Source organism: Vombatus ursinus, unplaced genomic scaffold, assembly GCF_900497805.2.
Source record: "Vombatus ursinus unplaced genomic scaffold, bare-nosed wombat genome assembly UNPS02014811.1, whole genome shotgun sequence".
NCBI classification, from domain to species: domain Eukaryota; kingdom Metazoa; phylum Chordata; class Mammalia; order Diprotodontia; family Vombatidae; genus Vombatus; species Vombatus ursinus.
Genome location: NW_020954589.1, coordinates 17,674,956 through 17,698,898, shown reverse-complemented (window position 1 = coordinate 17,698,898; position 23,943 = coordinate 17,674,956). Strand labels below are relative to the sequence as shown.

At 42.6% G+C, this 23,943-nt stretch overlaps 1 protein-coding gene across 3 annotated transcripts in view; it reads right to left on the bottom strand.

The window, feature by feature from the left end:
• LOC114053314 (disheveled-associated activator of morphogenesis 2) overlaps nucleotides 1-23,943 on the bottom strand; it is a 158,173-nt gene that overhangs the window by 93,409 nt on the left and 40,821 nt on the right. For 2 of the 3 annotated variants that reach the window (XM_027876257.1, XM_027876259.1), the window contains exon 1: nucleotides 18,908-19,174. The exons of the other annotated variant lie outside the window; for it this stretch is intronic. The gene's annotated coding sequence lies outside the window, so the exon portion shown is untranslated. Of the gene's footprint in view, nucleotides 1-18,907; nucleotides 19,175-23,943 lie in introns of those variants that run through there. 3 annotated transcript variants of the gene reach the window in all.

Genomic DNA, 23,943 nt, shown 5'->3' with positions numbered 1-23,943 from the left:
TCTATATACTAGAACATTAGGCTGAACCAAACACGATTAAAATTAATATGGATACTTGGGTTCAAAAGGTCAACTTCACAACTACAATATACGAGAAGCCTAGTTAGACAGCAATCTAGTTGTTTTCATAGACTGCAAATTCAGTGAGTCAACAGTGTGACAGGAGGGCCCAAAAAGTTCATGCAATGTTGGGCTGCATTCAGGAGGACTAGAACCTCTGGTGTGAGCAATTGCTGAGCCCTTTCCAGAGGTGCTCATTCACCTTTGGTGTCCCCATTTTACCCAACTTTCACCAAGAAGTTGAAACATGTACAGCAGCCATACCCTTGTAAATGGTCTCTGCAGTCAAGCTAAACCAGGTTAAGGGTAACCTATAGGCCCCAATCCTGGCAGTGAGTTAGGAGGACGTCTACCCCAAGCATGGGGGTGGATGAGACAATTTGTTCCAATGGCTATCAAGGTGGCTGAAGCAGGTGCTGTGGAGTACTTAGAGCTTGGTAGACATCAAAGACACCTAGGTTATCCACTGCATCCTGGGCAATCACCACTTGTCCTGACTGTCATCCTGCCACTGGCCTTCAATGCATCAGGAAGAGAGAATGAGGCTGACAACTTTGTGCAACTCTACTTCACTTAAATCTAATTTCACTCACAAGTCAAGACATCACCTGTAATATCACGGGTCCTCTTCAAAAACAAAGGACAAATATCAGTGTCCAATACTAGGGAGGCGATCTTTTTCCTAAAGTGAAAGTCCAACCATGTCACTCCTCTACTCAATAAACTCGAATGGCTCCCTATTGCCTCTAGGAAATAATATGAACTCTCTGGCACTTAAAGGCATTCACAATGTGGCCCCAACCTACTTTTCCAGACTAACTACACATTACTCCCCTTCCCACTCTACGATTCAGCCAAATTGGCCTTCTTGCTATTCCTCACAGATGACACTCCATTTGCCACCTTAATGCCTTTGCATTGGGCTATCTCCCATGCCCTGAATGTAGTCCTTCCTTACCTCTGCCTCTCAGAAATCCTCTTTTTCATCAAGCCTCAGATCAAGCGCCACCTTTTACTTGAAACCTTAGCTCCAACCTCCGAACATCCTCCCCCCAAACACTGTACATGCTGTCTCCCCCAATTGGCATGTAAGCTCTTTGAGGGCAGGGACTGATTTATTTTTGTCTTTTGTCACCCAGGAAACCGTCTGGCACACAGAAGTCAGTTAGTAAATGCTTGTTGATTGAGTAATTGATCATTCTCCTGTACTCACCCTAGTCATACCATATCTACGCAACTGAGTTCAGTTCTGGGTACCACATTCCAAGAAGGCTCTTAATAAACTAGAGAGAAACCAGAAGAGGGGAACCAGGCTAGGGAAGGACCGTGAGTATGTATCCTATGAGAATTGGTTGAAGGAACTGGAGATGTTTAGCCTAGACAAGAAAATATTTAGAAGTGATTTTGTAGTAGTCTTCAAGTATTTGGAAAGGCTCTCATGTGTAAGAGACTTGTTCTGCCTGGTCCCAGAAGGCAGATAATGGGTAAAAGCTACAGAGACACCAATTTAAGTTTGATGTCAGGAAAAATAACCTAACAATTAGCTGAGCCCCATAGCTCAGGCCATGGGGAATGGGCCCCCATGCAAGGTAGTGTACCTCACTAGAGGTCTTCAAGCAGGCTGTGTCACAGAATATGGTTTAGATATGGTTAAACTAGACAGCTTCTAACATCACTAAGGTTCAGTGATTTACATAGTGCTTCACAGGGTTTTTCTCTGTAAGTGCTTTGCTTGCATTACTCATTTGCTGCAACCTTATGAGGGAGGTAGTAGTAATATATAATAGGTGGTGGATATAGTGCTGAACCTGGACTCAGGGAGACTTGAGTTCATATCCAGCCTCAGACACTTATTAGCTGAGTGAGCCTGGGTAAGTTAGCCTCTTTTGCCTCAGTTTGTAAAATGCTCATCTGTTGCCTCATCTGTAAAATGGAATGATTATAGCACCTACCTTCTAAGACAGTTGCGAGGATCAAATGAGATAATAATTGTAAAGCACTTAGCACAGTGCCTGGCACATAATAAGTGCCATGTAAATGTTAGCAGTTACTATGTGCAGTGCTGTCTGGGGTAAGCACATGAAGCTTGGCCCCATGGTTGATCGCTAATACACTAAGAGTGAGAAGAGAGAAAAGATGGTTAGGCACAAGACAGTCAATCACCTTTCTCCTTCTACCCATTTTTCTTTGGAGAGACTTTGATAACCAGTCTCTCCTTGGAGACATCCCAAGCATTTATGAAGCATTTACTACATGCCATACACTGTGTTAGGGGATACAAAGAAGAGTTTCTTTACTAAAAGGATTGAGGTATTGATTGATTCATTCATTTGATCTCAAGTGAGAGAGATATGTGATGGGGAGGTGGCCAGAGGAAGCTGAGCATGACTATAGCTGTCAGGGAGCCCAGCAGGTCTTACATTCACAAATGCAGTGAGGCTGAACAGGCTTGTGGGTGATAGAATTGACATTTGTTCAGGTCCCAATCTGAAGCAACCAAGAACCAAATTCCTGGGGTTTTGTTCTCACTGCAATTTAAGATGATTGGCGTAAGGACTGAATAAGGGTTGTTGTATGGGATGTGTGTGGGTGCTATGATATCATTGTACTGCTATTTTCTTGATCCACTTTAATTAAACACTGTCTAAAGTAATTATCTTGGTAAAGATGGAAATAGATAGATAGACAATCTAAGGGCTAATTATGTGCCAGGCACTAACTATGTTGAGCACTAGGGATACAAATACATGCAAGACAGTCCCTGGCCTCAAAGGCCTTACATTCTAATGAAGGAAAACAACACATAAAGGAAAAATGGATGGGGAGGGGAAGGAAAGGCAAATAGAGTTGGTGGCATGGTATGGAAATGACTTGGAAATGGTTCGGAGGCCTGGATCCTGGTGAGATAAGGTAAAAGACCATTTATCAGAACCTATTGGGGACTTGTCAAGGTTGTTGGGGGGATTGGCAAAGGAGACTGATGGATGGGAGAAGAATGTACTGTTTTACATCTGTTTGTCTTGGAGTGGGGAAGGTACTAAGGTGGCAGGCTATGATGACTTTCAATGAAGTTCAACAAGGGAAAATAAAGTCAACACAGGAAAAGGTTCCTCAAGGCAAAATTTAAAGAAGACATAAATGACTGCTCTCATAGAGTTTACAGTCTAGTAATTCCTCAAGGAAATGTTTCTACCTCTTTGCTATGCCTTTAGTACCTAAGCACAGGGTTCTACTCTCTCTCCCTGGACTTTAGAGGTAGGACATTGCCAACACACAAAGATATATACATACACATATATATCCACATTAAAAATGACTGACCACATATACAGTTACCTACTCGACCACAGTCTGTGGTTTCCAAAGATTCATGATGTTTTCAAAATCTCTTTGAGGCTCTATGTAAAATCACTACCTCATCCTGAGGCTCAAGGACACTGATTAAATGGCCCTCTCTCACCCTCCTCAAAAACTGTAACAGACTCAGTTCTTAATCTGTGTGTCTTCTTATTCATTTCCTCATCTTTGTCCTTTTCCCTCTGCACTCCCAAAAAATCAGGGTTTCTGAGAAAACAAAGCATAAGTGTACCACAGGTCTGTCCCATCCCATTCAGGCCTCACACCAGCACTGCATGGACAGGCTCTCCACTTCCCATTCCCTTTATCAAGGTGGGGACAACCTGAAAGGACCATGTGACTGGTAGGGGAGGAGGGAAGGAGGTAATTGGCCTCATTTGCATTTTCCCAGAGGGAAGAAGTAACAAAGGAATGAGCCCTGAGACAGAGCTCAGTGTAGAGATGTGTAGGGAAGCAGTTTGGTAATGGTGGACTTGAAGAGTATTGGACATGAAGTCAGAAGGCCCTGGGCTCAAATCCCACCTCAGATACTTTATTCCCCATGTTGTTCCAGGCAAATCAGAACCCCTCTGGTCTTCAGTTTCTTCACCAATAAATGAGAGAGTTGAACTTGATGGCTTCTAATGTCCCTTCCCTTTCTCAATCCTCAATCCCATGAACCTTTAGGGAGGCTGTCCTAATCTAAATACAAGAAGACCAAAAATAACACAAACCTCAGGCAAGCATGAAAAACCTTGACCCACCCTAAGCAGGTGATTCCCTAGCCTGACTGTCATTTACTCCCAAATCTCAGAGCATTCACTGTTAGGAAGGTTACATGTCAAACCTTCACCTCTTCAGGTCATTCTCTCTGCTGGGATGGAAAATAAATAGTCCTCTTCTTCTCTATACTAACATTCCACAACGAAATGAAGAGTTATCAACGTCTTGTGAACAAGATGCAGCTTAGGTGGTACTGCAAATAGAATGCTGGACTTGGAGTCACGAAAACCTGAGTTCAAATCTTGCTTAAGACACTTGCTTAGCTATGTGACCCTGGGCAAGTCATTGAACTTTGCCTCCATTTCCTCATCTGTAAAATGGAAAGAATAACAACACAGCACTGAACAAATGAGATAACACGAACTTTTCAAACTTCAAGCATGATATAAATGCTGGGTATTATTTTTATGAATTTGAGGGGAAACTTGGGGAGAAGATAGTATTTGTAGAGGGGGAGGGTAAGGCTGTACACTTTAGTTATAATGTCATGATCATGTGTAAGGTTATGGGCAGAGTATTAGGTTCAACTCGGTATTTGATGACCATTCCCAGGCTGACAGTGGTATATTGTGTATGTTGGGGGCGGGGGTTACCAATGGATTAACTGGAAGTTGGGTGAAGCTCTGGCCAAGTGCAACATATTCTGAGGTAGGCAAGAATGGTAAGGCCATTCTAAAAGGAAACTAGAACCCATGAGACCCGTCTGGAGAAATATGGCTGATGTCACCATGAGGCCGAGCCACCACAAAGGGTCACGGATAAGTAAATAGCTAATCTATGAAATCACAAAATCATGGAATCTCAGAGTTGGAGGGGCCATCCAGTCCAGTCTATCCCTGACTCAGGAGGTCATCTACCAAATGGCCAATGAGCATTCACCCGGCCTTCCCCTGAGGTCTTCTGCTGAGGCAGCCTTAGATCCCTCTAGTCCTACAATGCTTTTTTCTTACATCCAACCCAAATCCGTCTCTCTGAATCTTCCACTCATTACTCCTAGTCCTCCATGGCTTCCTCCAGTGAAGCTCAGGCAACACCCAGAGTCTGTACTGGGAAGTCATTTTTGATAACATTCTGAGTGCATTTGTCCCCTCTTACATAAATATGTTCCCCTTAAGTTTTCTTTTGTAAATAAATTCTTTCTACATTCACCATGTCTTGGCTCGGAAGGGCTGTAAGGAGGGAGCCTGGGAAGGGGGCTGAAACCAGAGACATCCAAAAGATAACAGTAGAAGCTAGGGTGAGAGATTCTAGAGGGCAGCATTTCAGACTTGAGATTGTTCTGGGCTTTAAGCCAGGAGAGTAGAAGCAACTGGGGACAGATTGTCCCTTGGGACAGGCCTACAGGGAAGCTGTGGTTTGGGTAAATGTCCTCACATACCTCCATTTCTTTTCTCCAAATAGCTCAATAGTCATTTCTATAAGCTTTTCTTCAACACTGGGCTTGATTCTCTCATTTGAAACCTTCCCAGGCCCTTAAAAAACACAGCACAATCACTAAAAATCTTCAGTAAGTTGAAGACAATTATAAAGTTATCTGCATCGGCCTTCTCTTCTCTAAACAGAATAATTACAGTTCTTTTAGTCTCTAGGCTTGAGTCTTTAGAACTTTCCCCATATCTGTGTCTTACATCTGGCCACATTGTCCATATTTCTCATGCTACAGGATACAGAATTGATTACAGAGCTCAAGGGTGTGTTCGGATGAGCTTTCTCTCCTGTTCTTTTCCACCTCTTCCTTCCTCTGGGTTTCCTCAATATTGACTGTGATCCAGAAAACCAAATGGAGCTTCTGTGACCAAGTTCCCTTATAGAAGATACTGTTTCTCTCCCCAAGCACTCTCAGCCTAGAACAAGGGCAGGAAACCTTCAGCCTCAAGGCCACATGTGGCCCTCTAGGTCCTCAAGCATGGCCCTTTGACTGAATACAACAAAAGGCCACACTTGAGGACCAAGAGGGCTACATATGGCCTGGAGGCTGCAGGTCCCCCACTCCTGGCCCTAGAATATCTCAATAATGACATCCAACACAAATTCTAGTAAATTCAAAAGGAAGGGGAGTGAGGTTAGGGTTAGGAAGGTCATAAACTCATAGACTGGAAGCTGGCTAGGGGCCATTGAGTACAACCACCTCACTTTACAGATTAGGAAATTGAGATTCAGGGAAGTTATTGACTTGCCCAACATCATACAGCTAAGCTAATTTTAGGATTACAGATTTTGAGGTGAAAAGGTCCTTGAAGGCCTAACCTCCTCATTTTACAGAAACTGAGGGCCACAGCTGGCTTGCTCAAGGTGGCACAGGTAATTAATAACAGAGCTCAAGTGGTTTTCTCAAGGTCCCACAGGAAATAAGTAGTGGAATCAGAATTTGAATTCAGGTCCTTTGACTCTTTTCATTATACCACATTACTGTCTCCTCTAGAGAAAGGATACTCCCCTGTCAGTCAATCCATCAGCCAGGCTTAGTGGTCAGCCCTGGGGATACAGAGATTCTCCCCAGTTCCCTAGAATCTTCCCTTGACCCCAAAGCTCTAGGAGTATCCAGTAAAGGGACCAAACTTTGGGATGCATAAGAAAATATTTCTACCTAACCTTAAGAAGTCCACAGGAGCAACAAGTAGAAATGTAAATAGGACATTTCTGGGAACATCAGCAGTGCCCTTTGGACAGCAGGGAACCAACTTCTCCCTTCCCTTCATAGAATCACAGAATGACAGAGGTAGAAGGAAACTAAGAGGTTCATCTAGTCCAACCTATTCATCTTATAGAGAAAGAAATTGAAGCCCAGAGAGAAATGAATTGCCCAAGGTCACATAGAGACACAGTGAGTCCTTTGGGAACCAGCCTACTCAGTTACTTGAATTGAGTGGATGTGGGTGAATTCAAGGACCAATAAAACAGAATGGGAACAGGCAGAAGAGTCTTCAGCCAAATAATAGGGGAAAAAATGGGGCTGGTCCAGGTCAGAAGAAGTGACCTAGGCTACTTGATGCTTAGTTGATTAGGGAATGATAGTCCATTCATCTAAGTGAAAGATAAAATGGGAGAGAACCTGTAGGGTTTGACATTTTTCCAGTGGAATAGCAGTAGCAGCTTGTACTCCCCATTCAATGGTCTGGTCACTTGGGGAGATACTCTGATTATGGAAGGACATCCAGGCCTACTCACCCCTTCTTTTATTTTTCTTTTTTGTCCAGTAAAGTCACTGTATTATTTCCAGTTCCTGCTCATCCCCACCCTCCAACATGCCTTTGAATTGGAACCAGGGCTGCAGCCCTTATCCTTCAACCAGGTAAACTGAGTTAGGAAAGCCTAGAATAGTTTCCATTCATACAGAACTGAGAGCCAGATATCCTGTCTCCTAGGCTTGGACTTTCAATATCTGGTGAGGTAATGCAGTACAACACCCCCTCTTCCTCCAGCCCTCTTGTTCCATTAGCCAGCTGGTCTCGGCAGGAGGGAAAATTGCCTGGGAAAGGCCTAAGAGCAAGTCCAGACCTCTGTCCCACTCCCTTAAGGCCTGAATGTAGCGTGGGACAATAGGTTCCCACTGCACAACTGTGGCTCCTACTCTCCCAGATGCTGGAGGACTCCTGAGGGCCCCTCTTTTGCAGATGGAGGGAAGGAGATTTCAGCTGTTCATCTCAGAATCTCTAATTCAAGGACTGGTGCCTTGGAATATCCACGTCCCCCCAGGCACCCTTTATATTCACTCTATACCTGGACATTTGCCAGAGGTTTTACAGCTAAGTGCAATTTGGGCTGGGAAAGTAGAGAGTTCACTATTTCAGACCAAATGTAAACCAGACTTATCATGTCCTTCCCTTTACCCCACGTGCCTCAGCCGACAGAAAACTTTCCAAGCTCTGCTCCATTAGACACTTTTCCCAGTATGGCAACAAAAATTCTGTCATATTTCTTGATTGGATACATTTCTCTTTCCCATTCCATACAGAGTGAAAGGATCTCGATCTAAGATGGACATGCTGACCTGTGTAACTATGAAAAAGTTTAAGCACATAGGCTGCTATAAGAACGACCATTATCATAAGTATCCACCAAAGTTCTGTCCCCAGCCCTCTGCTCTTCTTTCTATGTATTATCTCCTTTGGGGATCTAATTAACTCCCATGGGCTAAAATACCATCTCTATGCAGATAAACTCCCAGATCTATTTATCCAGCCCTATTCTTTCTCCAGGCTCCAGTACTGCTTGAATGGATGTACCATGGGCATCTCAAAATCAAATGTGCAAAAGGGAGCCCATTGTCTTCTCCATTCAACCTGTATCTCCTCTGAACTTTCCTATTTCTCTTGAGAGTACTTTCCAGGAATCCAGTTAACTTCTAAATCATCCTTTCCTCTTTCCTCTCCCTCAAACCATCACCCCATAATAGACAATCCACTTTCAAACATTATCAGTTTTATCTCCACAATATTTCTTGTATCTTTCCCTTTTTTTTCTTTTGCTATTTCCTCAAGATCACTACTCTAGTTCATGCCCTAGTTCATCACTCTTTGTAATAGCTTCCTGATTGGTCTCCCTGATTCCAGTCTCTCCTCTCTCCTACCTATACTTCACACAGTCAACAAAATAATATTAAGGCACAGATCTAACTCAAAAATCTTCATTGGCTCCCTATGGCCACCAGGATAGAACACTAACTCCTCTGCCTGGCATTTAAAATCCTTTACAATCTGACTCCAAACTACCATTCCTGACTTAGTGGATATTACTTCCCCTTTGTGCCCTCTCCATTTCAGCCAAATTGAGCTACTAGCTAATTCCAAGATTAGAATTTTGTCTTCTATCTCAGTACCTCTGCTCAGGTTGACACCATGCATGGAACATAGGTCCACTCTGCATTTACCTCTCAAAATCCTTATCTTCAAGGTTCACCTAATTCAAGATACCACCTTTTAGGAAAAGCTTCCCCATCTCCACCTCAAATTACATTGTATTCACTTATTTGTGTACCATAAGGGCTGTTTTGTTTTTCTCTTTGCATCCTGAGCACCCAGCCCCATGCCTGGCATCATAGGGTCTTAATAAGTGCTTGGCAAAAGAATTCTGTTGTTAAATACAGTCTTCCTCTCCCCCCAACCATCGCATAAGAACAATTGAGGGCAGAAACTTTAATTTTTGTCTTTGTATGCTCAACATCTAGCACAGTGCCTTAATGTTTATTTAATTGAACAGGCACTTCATAAATGTTTGTTTAATTGAAATAGTGCATCCCACCCTCAACATTAAGTTGTATGGCCCTGGGGAAGTCATTTACCTCTCTTGGTCTCAGTTTCCTCATTTATAAAATAAAGGGCTCAAGGAACAGTGCAGAGAGTGCTGGACTTAGAGTCAAGAAAACCTGAGTTCAAATCCCGCCTCAGACACTTGATAGCTGTGCAACCCTGGGAAAGTCACTTAGTTGTCAGCCTTTGTTTCTTCTTCAGTAAAATGAAGGGAGGTTATACTAGATGGTCTCTAAGGTCCCTTCCGGCTCTTAAGTCTATGACTATATGTGTATAAAAGAAATTCAACATTTATCAGATCATGGCAAAAGCTAGACACTGGAAAATGTCATCTTTTTTCCACTAGGAATTGTCTCAAAACCAATCCGGATGATACCTTGTTCGACCCCCATTCCAACTCCATAATCTGAAGTGAGCAGCTAGGACTCCTTTCATCATTTGATCTTCCCCCAGTTCTGTGACATCCATTATCTATCTTGCTTACCTTTGGTAGTTCATAAGAGAATTCCTATTCCCAACTTGTACCCTACCCCAAGGATCATTTCCTAATTCCATGCTGTAATGGAAAAAGTATTAAAAAACAATTACATCCCAAGTGGATAAGTGGTCAAAGGCTATGAAATACAATTCTCAAAAGAAGAATTTCAAAATATGAGCCATATAAAAGAATGCTCCAAACCACTGAAAACTAGAGAAATTGAACAATCAAAATGACTCTGAGGTTTTGTCTCACATCCAACAAATGGGCAAAGAACACACAATATGGGAATGGTCAAATGTTTGGAGTCTGAAAAGACAGGTATGCTAACACACTAGTAGAACATCTAATATGCTGATACACCGTTGGTAGAGTCGTTGATGGATTCAACCATCCTGGAAAGCAATTTTGAGTTATGCTCTGAAAACTGACTAAAATGTCCATAGTCTTTAGCCCAAGCACAGGTCTAATCATGTTACCCTCTCTCCTTACTACTCCAGGGACTCCCTATCACCCCCAGAATGAAGTATAAAATCCTCTGTTTGGCTTTCAAAGTCCTTCAGAACCAACTCCCTGCCCTTCCTCCAATGTTCCTTCATGTTCTCTTTGATCCAGACACTCTGGTCTCCTCATAGTTCCTAGAAAAAGACATTCCATCACCAGACTCCAGGCATTTTCACTGTCTGTCTCTCATTCATAGAATGTTCTTCTTCCTCATCTCTGCCTCCTGGCTTGGTTTTCTTCAAGTCCCAGATAAAATCTCACCTTCTTCAGTAAGTCTTTCCCAATCTCTCTTAGCATCCCTTTGTTGATTATTACCTCTTTAACCTGCTTATAGTTTGTTTGTACATTGTTGTTTGCATGCTGTCTCCCCAATTAGACTGTGAGCTCCTTGTGAGGGACTATCTTCGTAGTTCCAGACCTTAGCACAGTGCTTGACACATAGTAGGTGATTTATAACTGTGAAACACAGTTAAAAGACAGAAAGAAAGTTGCCACACATATCAAAATATCAATAGCAGCACTTGTGGTAACAAAGAAGTAGAAACAAAATAGATGCTCACCAATTAGGGAATGACTAAACAAATTGTGGTATATGACTACAAGGAATATTATTACACCATCAAAAGGGACAAATATGAAGAATTTAGTGACAAGCACAACTAGAAAAACAATATACCCAATGAGTACAGCAACTTAAAAAGACTGAACATTAACACAACACAACACTGTAATTATGACTGACTTTAGCCATGGAAGAAAGTTGTAAAAATGTATCTTTTCTCCGTTTAGCACAGAGGTGGGAAACTATAGGTATGGAACAATGAATACTTTCAGACACAGAGGATGTATTGGTTTTTTTGCTGAACTGCTTTTTTTTCTGTTTCTTTTTAAACATTTGTTACAAGACATGGCTTTCCAAGGCAGATAGTGGGGCAATGCCTGGAATCAGGAAGATCTGAGTTCAAACACTGCCTCAGAAATTTACTGTATCTTAATGTTACTTACAGTGTGACCCTGGGCAAAATACTTAATCTCTGACTGTCTCAGTTTCCTCAACTATAAAGGGGGAATGATAATAGCCTCTACCTCCCAGGATTGCTTGGAAGATCAAAAGAGATAATATTTATAAAGTGTTTAGCTCAGTGCCTCTGTCATTGTTTAGTCATTTCAGTCATGTCCAACTCTCTGTGACCCATTTAGGGTTTTCTTGGCAAAGATACTGGAGTGGCTTGCCATTTCCTTCTCCAGCTCACTTTACAGATAAGGAAATTGAGGCAAACAGTTAAGTGACTTGGCCAGGGTCACACAATAAGTGCATTTGAATCCAGATTTGAACTCAGGAAGATGAGTCTTCCTGATTCAAGGCCCAGTGTTATCCACTGCACCACCTAACTGCCCCCTACGCATATAGTAGACATTTAATAAATTCTCTTCTCTTTTCTCCTCTCCTCTCTTTTCCTCTCCTCTCCTTTCCCTGCAGAAGAAAGGGGAGAGATACATTTAGAAATAAATGTTAAAACAAAAAATAACTACCTCCAAACCCTTCAAATCTTAGCAAGAAGGGGGTAGGCATAGATATAAGGCTTGTTCTAAACAAGGTATTTGCTGCAAAGGCATTTTTCATCAGGTAATACCCATCTCTAATCCATTATCAGTTAACTCTCATGCCACCACAGATAGACCCTTGTGCACAGCACTATGAATCCAATACTACTTTAGAGAATGTCTAATGGATGAAACAATTTGATCTTCATGATTTATTCAACAAACATTTATTAAGCCCTTTTTGTGTATAGAATGCCTCAATAAGTACTGGGAGAAATACAAATTTTAGGTAAAACATGATCCCTGCCCTCATGTGGCTTATAGCCCAGTAAAGAGGTAAAACATAAATCCAGATAACTAATACACAGCATTACACAATGAGTGCATTAGAGAGTTGTGAAACAAAGTGCCATGTCTTTAAAGGGAAGATGAAAATTCAATAAATAAAGAAGGGGAGGGAGGAGATTCCAAGCATAAGGACTCAGTAGATAATGTGCCAGCCCTGGACTCAGGAGGACCTAAGTTGAAATCCAGCCTCAGACACATAACCCTTACTACCTGTGTGACCCTGGGCAAGTCATTTAACCCCAATGCCTAGCCAAAAAAAAAAAAAAAGAGGACCAATGACACCAGAAGGGCTATGTCTTGACTTGCAAGTGATTGAATTTAAGTGAGACAGGGCTGTGCAAAGTCATCAGTCTCACTCTCTCCTCCAGAGTCATCAGAGTCCAGTGGCAAGACATAGGTCAAGATGCCCCAATGCAGTGGGAGCCCATAGCCTTTTTAAGTTAAGCTCTTTCCCAGGTCTCAGCTTGTCTGATCCAACACCCATTCAGTAATTAAAGGCTAGGTAAGAATTAAGGCAAAGAACGGCCAAATTTGCCTTCATAAAAGAAATGGATCTGGGAGGGGAAGACCCTCAGAATTTCTGGCCAGAACAGAAACAATTGCTATTTACACTCACTCTGAGCCATCAAAGCCCAAACAATGAGTAAGACAGGCTTGGACTGGGACTTATTATTAGCCAATCAGTGAAAGCTAGAGTGAACTCTGAAAGGAAGAAACTAGAAGACTGCACAGGGAATGTCAAGTAGTACAATTTTACTGCAGAATAAAGATTAATTTGGGATAAAATTGGTAGAGTAACCACAGATGACACAGATACATGGCATCATCCTCCACTCCACAGGTGACCGTACACGCACAAACAAATAAAAAAGCCTATACCAACAGTAACCTTTCCTATCCAGTCTACCTATGCAACATCTCTCATTTCTCATGCCACCCCCCTTTTCAGATGCTGACACTGCTCTGGTACAGGTCATCTCCTCGCCCCAAGACTATTGCATTAGAATTCGGGTTTTTTGGCAGGTATCCCTACCTTGAGTGTCTCCCTACTTTAGTCCATCTTCCATTCAGTTGTCAAATTGATCTTTCTAAAGTACAGGTCTGACCATGTCACCCCCTTATTCAATAAACTCTTGGATGAAATATAAAGTCCTCTGTTTGATTTTTAAAGTCCTTCATAAGGTAGCCCTATCCTATCTTTCAAGTATTTTTTATACTTTACTCCCCTCCATCTGCTACAATTCAGTGACACTGGCTTCCTTGCTATTACTCAAACAAGACATTCCGTCGGCCGATTCCACACGTTTTCACTGGCTGTCCCCATATCAAGAATGCTCATCTTCGTCCTCTGAACCTCCTGGCTTCCTTTGAGTCCCAGCTAAAATCCCACCTGTTACAACAAGCCCTTCCCAATCCCCCTTAATGCTAATGTCTTCCCTTTGTTGATTACATCCAATTTATCCTGTCTATATCTTGTTGTACATAGTTGTTTTTCAAGTTGTTTCCCCTATTAGACTGGGAGCCCCCTGAGAGCAGGGACTGTTTTTGCCTTTTTCTTTTTTGAGGCAATCAAGATTAAGTGACTTGTTCAGGGTCATACAGCTAGTAAGTGTCTGAGACTGGATTTGAACTCAGGTCCTCCTGACTCCAGGGCTGGTACTTTATTCACTGCACCACCTAGTTGCCCTTTTGCTTTTCTTCTATCTCCAGCCTTTAGCGCAGTGCCTGACATGAAACTTAATTAATGCTTGTTGGCTTGACCCTGTTTCAAACTCACAGCTCCATATTGTCCCCATGACAGACTCAGTGAGGCTGACATCAGCTCAAACTGAAGAAATGGAGTTCAAGGAGAAATTCATCAGGATGGTATAAGTTACCTACCCAAAAACTCCTGAGATTGTAAGAAACAAAGAGCAAACCAGCCTATTAACCAGGATATTTGAGAGTGCTGGTAGGGCCAGAGGCTGCTCCCAAAGATAGTTTCTAAAAACAGGGGCTTCTGGACATTCCAGCTATATCTATGTGTAAGCTACACAACTTTCATGACCATCAATCAATCAATCAATCAATCAATCAATATTTATTAAGTGCTTACTATGTTCTAGGTTTAAGTACTAAGGAAGATCAGTGCAAAGAAAGGCAAAAGACAGGGCAGCTAGGTGGTGTAGGGGATAGAGCTCTGGCCTTGGAGTCAAGAGGACCTGAGTTAAAATCTGGCCTCAGACACTTGACATTTACTAGCCATGTGACCCTGGGCAAGTCACTTAACCCTGATTGCCTCACCAAAGGGCAAAAAAAAAAAAAAGAGAGAGAGACAAAAGACAGTCCCTGCCCTCAAAGAGTCTAACAGAGGAGGCAACATACAAAAAAATCTATGAACAAACAAGCTATATACAAGACAAATTGGAGATAATCAATAGGAGAAAGGTACTAGAATTAAGAGGAACTGGGAAAGGCTTCTTGTAGAAGGTTGGATTTTAGCTGGGACTTAAAACACCACTTTGAGATATCTCTTTACCCTTTCTACATGTCCTCAAAGACCAAATGACCCCTCCCAAAAAAAAACCCAACCTGAAAATTAGCCATCTTTCTATTGAAAGGAAGAGGGAACAAACACTCAAAACCCCAAATAAACCAGAAATCAAGAGATAAGTACTTTATTTTTTAAGAGTCTAAAGGGGCTCATTTTGCAGCCAAGGAAACTGAGGCCAAGAGAGATAAGATGATCTATGCAAATCACACAAGGAACACACAGCAGAGTCAGACTTCAAACCCAGGTTTTTCAGTTCCGAAGGTCACACTACTTACTTCATGGTTACTCGGTTTTAGAAAGTATTACAGAAGATCACAGACCTAAGGAACCACAGAGGCCATCTGGTCTAACCCCTATATTTTTTAAGAGAAGGAAACTGAGGCTCGAGGGAGGTTAAATGACTAGGGCAAAGTCACACAGTAAATGTCAGAGATGAGATTTGAACCTTGGTCCTCTAACTCTAGATACAGGCAGCTGGGTAGCACTATAGTACATAGAGCATAGGGCTGGCCTCAGACACCAGCTGTGTGACCCTGGGTAAGTCACTTCACCCTGTTTGCCTCAGTTTCCTCATCTGTAAAATGAACTGGAGAAGGAAATGGCAAACCACTCTAGTATCTTTGCCAAGAAAACCCCAAGTGGGGTCACAAAGAGTCAAACACGACTGAAACAGCTGAACAACAACAGCCTCTGACTCTCAGGCCAGCGTTCTTTCCACTGTACCACACTGTCTCCTTTCTCTCAGAGAAAAACATTTTTTCATTCTAGCTAATATTAAGGGGAGAAAATAACACTCTCTGGATACAAAGGGCTAACAGAATGGGAGGTGACCCAGAAGTATCTTGAGATATACAGAAAAGTCACTTCAGGTTTAAAAATCTGCCACCAATAATCCATATATTATGCAACCCATACACTGACATTCAAAAGTTGGTGGCTTTACAAATTCTTCAAGGAGCCTCCCCTTTTCCAGGCAGATTAAAAATACATTGTTATGTCTTTTCAGAACCTGGGACTTTCACAATATCATTCTCCTAGATGGACAGTTATAGAGCCCAGTAGGGATGAAGCATTGCTGGTTGGACAAAAGAAGAGATGTACTGAATCAAAAGACATTAGGGCTTCCCTCCTGGAAGCTCAAACTGATACCAATTAACTAAGTGTTCACATGAAGCTCTCCCTTAAGCATTACTGATCACTTGCATTCTATATCCTTTATCCTGGGCTAACCTAATTCTTGGAAAGGAAACTCAGACCTGAAGGGGAAAGCTTTCAAATCATTCTCTCATATGGTTCCTTCTCCTTTTCTTTCTTCTTTTCCCCCTCTTCTCTCTCTTCTGCTCTAGCTTATCTGTCTTTACATTCCTCATTTTTAAAAAGGTCACTTTTACCCCTAAATCCCTCCCCCAAGAAGGAACAAACAGGGATATTCTGAGCCCGTTAGAGCTCTGTCAAGGGCTTATCAGAAAGGCCAAGATCACTCTGGGGTTTCTCTGAGGGAAGGCATCTCATTCCATCCCATTCCATCCCATGGCTACCAATGAAACTTCTCTATCAAAAATATTCTATGTTGTTCTTCTCTGTAGTTCACACTCTTTCCACTTTTGTTCCTTCACTGGCTTGGTTCCTTCTCTTCAGTTACTGACTTGGCCTCAATACCCAATCAGCCTGTCCTGTCCTAAGACAGCTCCCGTAAAAGCTCACACAGACCTGCTCTGTCCAGTATTTAGAAAACTGTCTCTGTCAGGGATTTGGGGTTTGTTTTCTTAATTAACTGAAAACGCTAACATGGGAGCACAGCAGCTGGTAGGGGCCTGGCCTTGGGCGGCTGCTGTAAAAAAAATTCTTGCTTTGAAATCTGGAACTGTAGTTGTTCTCCCCCCCATGCACCACACTGGATGTCAAAACAAACATGGACACCCGATCAGGTGGTGCAGAAACTGGAGCAGACTCAGATTACAAAGCAAGGGATAGATTTAGCTGCAGGACACTCTTGTACCCAGACATATGGTAAGGTTGTACTTTCCTCGAATGGCATCACTACTGCTGGGGTTCAGAGCCTAGAAGGAAAGATGCAGTGAATTGGAGGCAACATTCATTGGAATTTCCCTTGACGGGTATTTCCACCCCTACCCGTGCCCATACCTTGCCCCATATCAGGTACTCAATGTAATAGTAAGAAAGAGAGAGAAGGAAGAACAAATTGAGGAAGGGGAGGAGGCAAAAATCAGAAGACCCATGTAACATGAATGTCTGGGGCATTAATTAAATTTCCTACCGCCTCTATTCCCATGACAAAGCAGTTCTCCATTACCCTGTTTTCAGGCATGGGGAATGGTTGGGTGTGGGGCCTGGAGAGAAATCGGGATCTGGAAGGAGTGTTGGCTCTAAGTACAGTGGCATCAAGTAGTGTGTCCACAGCCAAGACAACTCAAAGCTTTGTAATAAATATTGTTTTTCTTGGTTTTCAGCTCAAGGGATAATCTAGCTGCTCATTCCACTTGACTTCTGGGACTGGAAAGAGAGGCTGACCGGTCAGTGGCAACCAGAGAATCACTAATATTAGGGGGAAAGCCGCCTCCGTTGTTCCTGACCTGTCCAAGTCTCCCTGGGGCAAACTCCCACTTTTGCCCAGACTATTCCACACCAAGTGGTGTAATGATCCACAGTCAGGGAGGAGTTGGGACTGGAACTTAAATTCCCTGATTCATAGTTCCTTCTGCTTCCCTGACTTAAACTAAATATTCCATTCAGACTTCGCAGGCAGGAAACATCCCATGCCTGAAGAGTGGGAGATAGGGTGCCTCAAAAAGAAGTTTGCCCTGTTCTTCCCTTAATTTTCCCATGCATCACATCTTTACCTACCCCTCTAAATACAGCGCCCTGTTACTCCATAAGAACAGCAAAGGAGACATTGCTTCCCCGGGGTGAGATCAGGGTAAACCACCCTTCCCACAGCCAGCTAAATACATTCTCAGAATGACTGGCTATTAGAGAGCCTGAGAGCTGAGGTCACTAGCACTCTTTTCCCTCATGGAAAAGTCAAACAGGGTAAACTGTTCCCCAGGTTACTCCTACATGTGTGTTTTAGGGGTTGGGGGTGGGAGAGCATGCCCAAGCAGCAGCATGATGAGGTCTAGGAAAGGTTGAGATCATATTCTCCCAGGTGTGTCAGTGACCCAGGGATCTTCCTCACAGATCTCATCTCCCTGGTTTCCACAGCCTGGAATTAGAGAGCTCCTCAAACCTCCTTAGGACACTTAAGAATTGCTCCCAGATGGGAGTAAGCGACATCTATGCTTTACTGCCCTTCACTAGAAATAGTTCTCCCACTTGGCCACAATTTACTAAGTTCACTGCCCATATTAAACCGGTCCCTGGTTCAAATGATCCATACCTCCCTTTTCCTGGCGAGTCACCAATGGGGGGGGGCCAAGAAGGGGGACGGGAAGGGGGGGATTTGTCTGCCCTCTCAAACCCTGGGAAAGGAACTGGCATTCAAACTCCCTGAGCAGACTGAAACTCCAATCTCCTCAGCTGCTCACCCTTCCAGCCTCACTCCTCAAGACAGCAAAATACATGCAGCCCCCAGTAGCTTCTCAAATCACTACTCTCACTGCCCAAATTTTCTTCTCCCAGGCTGACGAGACATGAAGCAGTCTTTCCTAACTTCTCTTCACCCCCTTAAAAAAACCCTACGTGCTTCATTCTCCACCCCTACCCCCACCCCCCAACCCCAACAGGCATATACACTTTAGAACTACGTCCTGGCACGTAGAAGAGTCTTAATCCTATGTCTTGGTGCTGGAAGCCTCTCTTAGCGGGGTAATCAGGAGCTGCAAACATCATATTACTCCCCTGCTCCCGATGTCCCCCAATTTCCAATCCCCTGGGAAAGCTCTGCTCCCCTCTTGTATTTGCCTGGCTGCACCCCCCCCCCACAAACACACATACACACACCCCCTTCTACTAAAAGGCCGCTGTCTGCAGGGTTGATGAACAAGGGCAAAATCTGAAATCTTCCACTCCGGGAAGAGGAGAAGGAGGATGCAACTTGGGGGTTTCACTTACCAAGTTCATCCAGCTATTTCCCAAGTTTCTTTTTACAGATCCTGAGCTCAGTCTTTAAGAATGGCCATCTTGTGTCCAAGAGCCAGAGCCTGGGGGCGGAAGCTCAGGGCAACAGATCAGGGGTGGGGTAGGGGGGTCCTTCCGAGGACACTGATGCATGAGGATGTTCTGCTCGGACTCAGGCCTGCTCCCCCCACACAAACTCTCTCCAGCGGCCGCTCCTTGCTCCTTCCAATGTCCCTGCTCTAACCTAGAACAGCCGGGGGAGGCAGGACTGACTTGCTACTATGTAAGCTACTGCCTTTCCTTAAAGAGACAGCTCCCCCAAGGGGGCGTGGGGAGAGAGAGGAGGAAGAAGGCTCCCTTCTCTAGGGAAAAGGAACAGACTCAGAAAAGACACACTCAGAGGGAGCCCCAGCTTTTTTTGCACTCATCACAAGAGTAGAGGATTTTGAGGCGCTCTCCTGGTGCGAGGCAATGCTTGGCCACACCTACAGCCTCCTCACCTGCTTCTGTCCAGTAACCTAGGGTGCCCTATGCTGTATCAGCAATCAGCAAATATTTGAACGTCTGCTCTTCGCCTCTGCACATAGCGCTATGCTAGGCATTATGAAGGATGTGAAGAATGCCACATGGACCTTTCCCCCACTTCTCTTCCCCCCAAAAAACTTTCTACATAAAATACATATGTATGTATGCACACTCATATATAGTCTAGTTGAGGACATAAGATATGTATATATAGCCTATGATGTCCAATATTTTAAAAAAAACTTTAAAAAATAAACTTTTATTTTTACCTTTTGTTTTAACATTCTCTGTACCCTTCCCAGCCCTGGGAGAGAAACTGTCTGATATTGTTAGTTATATTTTTAAGTATTCAATCAGTGTTACAAGGAGAGAAGAAGGCATAACAGTGACCTGAGCATCTAGCAAATCTTCCCACAAGTTGGTAACAAAGAAATTTGTTATCAAAGTTGTCTTGCAGAGCATGGTTTTCCCACTCTTGCCCCCAAACTCCTTTCTCCCTATTGCCTGGGCTATTCATCATTTCCTTTCTCCAACACTTCTTGTTCTGGCCCACTGCAGTCCCCCGAGACTCCAGTTCCCATGGGTGTTCTTTTCTTGACCAGTTTCCACGCCTGACTGTGCCCGTCCAAGAAGTCCAGCAGGTGAACACCAGTAGTCAGGCAAGAATTACAGTGATTTTCACAGCTGGTGTATGTTAAACATTCTGTCTGGGCTGGTCAGCTCAGTTAGTTAAATCACAGTGCTAATGAAGCCAAGGTTATGGGTTAGATCCCCATATGTTCAGTTACTCACAAATGGAGAAAAAACTTCTGTTCCACAGACAGCTACAATTCATAGTCCTAATCCCAGTCATTCACTAGGGGAGTTGGAAAGGTCATTGAATCTCAGCATCTCAATCTGGAAAGGACCTTTTTTATTGTTGTTCATTTATTTCAGTCATGTCTGACTTTCCATGACTCCATTTTGGGGTTTTCTTGGCAAAAGATACTGAAGTGGTTTACCATGTCCCTCTATAACTTATTTTACAGATGAGGTAACTGAGGCAAACAGGGTTAAGTGACTTGCCCAGGGTCACATAGCTAGTCAGTTTCTAAAGCCAGATTTGAACTCAGGAAGACGAGTCTTTCTGATTCCAAGCCCAACATTCTAACCACTATGCCATAGAGATTGTCCTAGCCCTCTCATTTTACAGAGGAGGAAACTGAGGCACCGAGAGGGGAAGTAGTGTGTCCAAGATCACATTGTTAGCTAATGTCAGTGCAAAAAACAAGAACTAGGTCTATTCAATTCTGCTCCAATCCACATCTATAACCACTGCTGGAAAAATTACTCCAAGAATACATCCTTGATGGAGGTGGGTCAGAAAGGGACAATTTATTCCTTACAAACTATTTCACTTTTCGTTGCATGTATCAAATCCTAATTTTCCCTGAAAATAATACAAACTTACATAATACCCAGAGGAAGGTAATTCAATCTCCAGCTCTCCAAACTGAACCACCTTTTATAGACCAAGACATGCAATAACCCCTCTAGTGACCTTTTTAATGCCATAAAGAGACCCCTGGGCTGGAGTCTACATTAGCGAAGCAACATGTATTTTTTCCAAGACTCTTCAGATTCAGATACTTTCATCTCGTTCCAAAAAACCCTTTTAACTAAGTGTTCATCTGAGAGTGGGAGAAATTGGTAGTGGAGGTTGAGATTCAAGAACAACTCAGCCCTAAGTAGGGATTTGCTCAAGTATTCCAGACTTTTTAGTGAATGTATATAGTTTTCAATGTCTCTGTTTTGAGATTCTGAGGAGGCTTAAACATGGAATCCAACCACAGTTGGATCAAAGGTACAATCTCCCTGGTGAAAGAAATCTCCTTAGAAGTTGTTCAGATTTTAGTGAGGAATCTGACCCTGGGCCTCTCCAAAGAACAAAAGTTTCCACTACGGCAACAAGAATGTTAAACATGATTTAAAAAAAAAAACTCAGTAAGAAATTGAGATCATGACTATTTGTAAGCTAAAAACCAAAGGTAATTCCCTGGTTCTTACCCAGATGCCCTGTCTGGTGGGTGGGTGTTAGAGGTAGTGCTAGATGTCTTCAGTGCAAACATAAGCTCATTAAATGTTGAATAAAAATATTAAAGTACTACTGCTCTCCCTAGAAACAAGTGGTATCACAGTCTCTAAACCTCTCCAAAGATACCTGGTTCTGTAGTTTCGTGAGGAAGATGCTGTTTTGAAAAATAGAAAGCAATGCCTTGAACTGTAGCAGGAAAGATTTAGGCTAGACATCAGAAAGAACTTTCTGGCCATGAAGTATATGGAGTAGAATTAGGGATACAGGAGAGAGGCATCAAGAATGCATACAAAGCAAAATGCCAACAAATGAATGCAGTTCAAACTCTGTGTAAATGCTGAAAAGATCCACAGGAAGGGAGTACTCAAAATTAGGTAAATTAATCATGGAAGGCTTTTCAGGAAAGGTGAATTTTTAAAATTAATTTATTTTGAATTATCAACAAGCACTTCCATAAGCTTTTGCACTTTAAATTTTTTCTCCCCCTCCCTCACCCCCTCCCCAAGATGGCTCACAATCTGATACAGGCTATACATATGCATGCCTATTAAACATATTGTCACATTGGTGATGTTGTAAGTAAGAATTAGAACCAGTAGGAGGAACCACCAGAAAGAGGAAACAAAACACAACAGAAGAAAAAATATAGCAAATAGTATGCTTCTATCTGCAGTCAAACTGCACAGTTCTTTCTTCTTTGTGGATAGCATTTTCCATCATGAGGCCTTTGGAGATGTCTTATGTCCTTGTATTGCTGAGAAGGGCTAAGTGTATCAATATTAGTCATTGCACAACGTGGCTGTTACTGTGTGCAACACTCTTCTGGTTCTGCTCACTTCACTCAGAATCAGACCATACAAGTCTTTCCAGGTTTTTCTGAAGTCAGCCTGTTCATCATTTCTTATAGCACAATAGTAAGGAAAGGTGAATTTTAAACAGTTCAAGAAAAGGAGAGAAAAAGGATAAGCAGAAAGAAATGGAAAGGGCATTCTAGGTGGAGAATGGAGAGACAAGTTTGAGCAAAAGCTTGGAAGCTCAGAGAGAGTTTGATGAGCAAGAGATGCAGAAGAATTTACTTCGCTAGAGAAGACAGTCTAAACTGTGGTGTCATAAGACCCATATAAAATCATCACGTAGGGGTAAGAAGAAGCACAATTATGACCATCCTTGAAGCTTATGGTAATCATAGATTTGACAGAAGATATCATAGCTGCCTACACTGTGAGAGAAATGATTATTTCTCTCATATTAATAGCCAATTACTGAATTAGGACCAAGGTTTTTCCCCTTTTCAACTTCCTTATTCAGAAATCAATCCCTGTAGTTTGTGCAAGAACGTTGAAGTGCAGGGCTAATAATGAGAGGAAAACTCAGATTTGTTCAAAAGATAAAGAAATTTCATTTGAAGCGAATTGATGGATTCTGGACCATTGTGTTTTACTCAGGTCTGGGAAAAAGTGGATTTTCCCTTTTGTCTAGATTATCCTAGACAGGGTGATGTGGATATAGAGAAGTCTCTTTGACCAAGACTGAGTAATCAGAGTCACAATCCCTCCAGACCTCGTTAGAATAAGCCCACCTTTCATTATAATATTCATTCTATCAGTTACTTAACCAATCAGACTTGATTTCTACCCTTTGGAACACCCACTCTTTCAAGGGCATGTAAGCACTGAGTGAGTTCCAAGAGGGGTCTTTGGCATTTGAGAGTGCCACTAACCCTTTTATTAATTATTGTTAGCATGATTAATAAAATTATTAATTACCTAGAACTATGATTCTCAAACTTTTTATACTTCAAAACTGGGAAATGTTATGATAAGAAATCAATATATATAGGAAGCCAACCAGTAAGAAATGGATTTAAGGCTGAGATTCTGTGCATCCTTAGAGAAGATTGGGCACATCTTAAAGAAGCTCAGCTACTGAGCAATGTCCAGGGACTTATGCTATTAGTCTGAGTTCACAGCTATTGCCTCTCCATGGAAAAAAAAAGAATAAACGATGCAGATCACCCACAGAGTCCATGAATACATCCCACAAAACCCTTTGAGGAAAGTCCCATCTTCAAAAGTTTGTCCTTCTCTTCACTCAGACGGATACCACCCTATTTGAGACCAACATCATCTGTCCACTGAACTATTACAATAACCTCTTAATTGGTTTCCCTAAGTTTTTCCCTTCTCCAATAAATCCTCAAAGTAGAGGCCAAACTGATATTCCAAAAACTAAAGATTGACCACTCTGGTTCCCTCCTTAAGAACCTTCAGTGATTACTTCTTGTCACTAGAATCAGGCACAGACTTCTGTTTGTCATGGAAAGTCCACCACAACTTGGTTCCAACCTTCTATAAGAGGGGTCATTGCACGGAGCCCTTGCATGGATATACCTGAGAACTGGCCATCTCCAATGACATAAAGTGCTCTGGCT